Source organism: Eptatretus burgeri, chromosome 10, assembly GCF_056783735.1.
Source record: "Eptatretus burgeri isolate ZD-2024b chromosome 10, Ebu_testis_v1, whole genome shotgun sequence".
In the NCBI taxonomy this organism is placed as follows: Eukaryota; Metazoa; Chordata; class Myxini; order Myxiniformes; family Myxinidae; genus Eptatretus; species Eptatretus burgeri.
In genome coordinates, this window is record NC_140970.1 from 92,550,297 (window position 1) to 92,554,693 (window position 4,397).

Below are 4,397 nucleotides of genomic sequence, written 5' to 3' on the forward strand. Positions count from 1 at the left end.
CCTCTCAGTGTTGATGGTCTGTCGACGACAGACGTAATGATGTCAGCGAATGACCGAAGATGTCATGGCATAATTAAGCCTCTCAGCGCGAACGTCACACGTCGCCATGCAAACAAATGTAAAAATTAGAAAATGGCCAAAAATTCCCAAACCTCTCCGTCTGGCACGATCTCGCATCGCATATGCTGTTCATTACACCACAGACGACCCGCATGCAGAAGGTGGTGACAATCCGTCTGGCAGTTTCGGAGGAAATATGTCCACAAATTATGGCTTAGCGTATTAAGAACATCATAATAATAATAATAACGATCTCTTATAATGCTTCATCTTCCTCTTTCACATGTGTGGTACTCATGACTGTATCATAATGCACCACTCTTCTTCTATTTAAACAGACTGCTTTCAATACGACCTTTCCTTCATACCTTGCCTAAAAAATCCAACTGTTAAAGCATTTCTTCACTCCATTCTCTGAAATCGCCTTTTTTGCATCCATCAAGAAATGTCTCCAATCGCATTTCTGACCTAAAAAAATTTTAAAACCCCAGTTTGCTATGAATGTTCACATTCCAACAACCATTCTTTTTTTCTAACTTCAGTGCCAACTCACCCCTCTCACCCCTCACTCTCACTCTCAAAGCAACCATCACACTCTTCTCCCTCCAAGGTTCCCTCTCACCTTTCTCAAAAACTCCCCTCTCACCTTTCTCAAAAACTCCCCTCTCACCTTTCTCATAAACTCCCCTCTCACCTTTCTCCCTGAACTCTCCCCACTCACCCTTCTCCCACCATTCACCCCCCCTCACTCACCCTTCCCAAAGTTGCCCTCCTCACATCCACAAAGCTGCCTCCTTCTCCTGTCCTCCCACCTCCATCTCATCACTCCACCTCCTCAAATCCTAAACTGCCTTCTGCCCTCTCTCCCCCAGCACCACAGAGCCTTTTCTCCTCCTCCTCTGGCCCCTTCCCCACCGATTCTGCAATCCCCCACACTCTTTCAACAACTCTCCTTACCTCGTCCCTCTTCCCTTGTCCTACCCTCCCCCTCCCCTCTGATCACCTGCACCTAAAGCCTCCTCTCCTCTCTCTTCATTAACAGTGTGGACCTCAAATATCCGGGGCCTTCACTCAAACCTTACATATCTTTCCATACAGGTTTCCACTGACAAACCAGACATAATCTGCAAAACAGAAACTTCCCTCCCACGAGACATGTCTGACTCCCAAGTATCTCTCCCTGGTTACTCCCTCCTCCGATATGACAGACATGAGCCTCGTCCTGGTGGCAGAGTTGCTCTTTTCCTCAAAGACGCTATTCCTCACTCCCCATGCACTACCCTCACTCCCCCACATCCCCAGGAATACCTCTGGCTATGGCTTCACCTCCACTCCCACCTCATGCATATATGTGTGCTGTAGCATTCACCAAATAGTGATGACTTCATTTACACCTCACTATCCGAAAATATGGACCAAATTCTATCCTCTCATCCAAACTCCATCTTCCTCATATGTGGTGACTTCAATTGTCAGAATTCCAGTTGGCTAGGTGTGGATACCTCTCTCATTTGTCATGGCACATCAGCAAAAGCTTTCTGCAACTCATTGGGACTGACACAACCTGTCAACTTCCCGACCCAGATCTCAACCAACAGTACTCCATCTCTTCAGGATTTAGTTTTCACAAATTTGCCTTCAAATATCTGCTGTTCTTCCTTTGCTCCAATCTGTATGTCTGATCATGTGCTTGTCAAAGTGGATATCTCTCTGGCTGTTCTCAGAGAACTGCCTCAGTACCATCGAGTCTGGCATTTCACTCAGGCCGACTGGCAGGGACTTGAAGCAGCCATCACACTTCTAGACTGGTTTCCCATTTCTACTTTCTCTGACATCAACTCATGCTGGGAATTCTTTCAAAGAAATTTGCTCTCTTTCATGCACAGATTTATCTCATCTCGTCTTCAGTTGTCATTCCCTTCCTTCCTTGAAACACTGAAGCCAATGGCGAGGCAGTTGTCCTGAAACAACTTGCCGTCACCTCAAGGAAGACAAATCCAACTGAAGGCAATCTCAGTTCCTTCCACAAAGCAAGTGTGTGTCTAATCTCAGGAGAGCCATAAAACAATATGTTTCCAGTCTCAAATCTGAACTTTCAAACCTGTCTCCCTCCGCCAAATCCCGGTGGCATCTGGTTAAGTCTGTATCTGATGTATGTTCCCCCTTTATCTCCTCCCTTACCTCAAATGGCCACACAGCTGACACTGCATGCAAAAATGTTGAATGTCAAAACTCCGTGTTTGCTTCTAAATTTTGTGTCCCAAACAAATGACTTTCTGTACCCACCTTACCCAGTCGCACCCAGCTGTTCCTGGACTCTGTGTCCTTTTCTCCCGACAAAGTGGAGAGTTTGTTGTCAAACATCGACTCTGATTTTGCAACCAGTCCAGACAGCATCAGCCCACATGTCCTAAAAAAAACCTGCTCTGCTGCTCTTACTCACCCTCTTTCTGTTATATTCGCCCTCTCATTTGCTCAAGGTCATCTGCTGTCTGCTTGGAAATCAGGAAACATGACCACTCTGCATATAAAAGGTGCAAAAACAGATCACTGCATCGACAGACCAAACAGCCTTTTCCCAATCATCACCAAGTTCATGGAATCCATCATCGCTTCAGACATTGAATCCTTCCTCTTCTCCAATGGCTTGATTTCTGATCATCAACTTGGATTCACACCAGGTTACTCTACCCTGGATATGCTGCTTCTGCTCTCCCAACAATGGATGGAGATCCTCGATGCCTGCCAATAAATCAGAGCCATTTCCCAAGACGTATCACATGCTTTCGTTATGGTCTGGCACCCCGCCCTGCTCACCAAACTCTCTTCCTGGTATCCAAGGCAATCGCCACTCCTGGCTCGCAGACTTCCTCCCCTGTCACAGTCAATGCAAGGCCATTCATGGAGTTCTCTCATCCCCTCTTCCTGTCCAGGCTGGAGTTCTTCAAGGCAGTGTTCTGGGCCCTGTGCTTTTTCTGATTTTCATCAAATGATCACTCCAAGTTTCTGGAAAATCCTCTTTCTCTCTTTGCTGATGACTCCACCCCCTGCCGTACCATTGGCCTTCCCTCAGATTAGCAGGCTCTCTGCAACAGCCTCATTACTCTCTGCAAATCTGGATAAAATCACAAGTTAGTCCAACACTTGGAACATGTCTTTCAATCCTGACAAATCTCACACTCTCACTATATCTCTCTGAAAGGAGCTTCTGGAAATCCCAACTCCTCCATCTCCTTTCTCAACAACCCTCTTGAAGAATTCCTTTCATTCAAGCTTCTGGGTCTCACTATCTGCCATGATCTTTCCTCGGAAAGCCACATTTCCAAGCTGGCCTCCAAAGCCAGTCGCTGACTGGGCTTCCTTCGTCATGCAAGGTCCTTCCTTGGCACACCTGAGCTCCTGACCCCATACAAAGCTTTCGTCCACAGCTTGATGGAGTACCGCTCACCCCTCTGGGCTGGTGCTCCCGCCTCACACCTTTCTCGGCTTCACGCTGTGGAAACCAAGGCTTTTAGGATCATTGGTATCTCCTGCGATGATTGAGATGGTTTGGACATGTGCACAGGAGGGAAGCGGAGTATATCGGGAGAAGGATGCTGAGGATGGAGCCGCCAGGTAGGAGGAGAAGAGGAAGTCCAAAGAAGATGTTCATGGATGCGGTGAGGGCGGACATGCAGGTGGTTGCAGTGTCAATGGAAGATGTGGAGGATAGAGTGAAATGGAGACGACGAGCCGCTGTGGCGACCCCTTACGGGAGCAGAAGAAGAAGAAGAAGAAGAAGAAGAAGAAGAAGAAGAAGAAGAAGGTATCTCCCGCGATGAAGTTCAGTCTTTCGGTCTCTCACCCTCTCACCATCAGCAGGTCGATGGTCTTTCTCCCTTTGACCGTCTCCTCTCTGGCCTCCCCCCTCTCTGGCCTCCCCCCTCTCTGTTTGTGATCTGTCCCCCCTCCCTCCCATCAGCAAAATATACTGTTACGGATTTCAGAATCCGGTCTGATGAATGCATCCTCACATCCAGGTCCTCAGACGGTTATTTCCTCAAATGCATGTTCAGATTAACTCCATCCCCATGTCTAATGGGATCTAAAATGTGATGCGTTGAGAAGGGTAAAGGATAGATCTCCTCGCCTATGGGAAGCTTTTTTCTTTACAACAGCACGTTTACACACACGTTTCTTTCACGAGCTCTGAAGCCCGCCCCCCATTTTTCCTCAGCAACAATCTTTCGCGAACTCAGATGCCCGCCTTTTTTGAGAGCGCATGGGTCGTCATGGTAACCGTGCACAAGTGGGGTGGGGTGAGCTTGGGGAGGACTGCACCCTTGGAGACGGCCCGA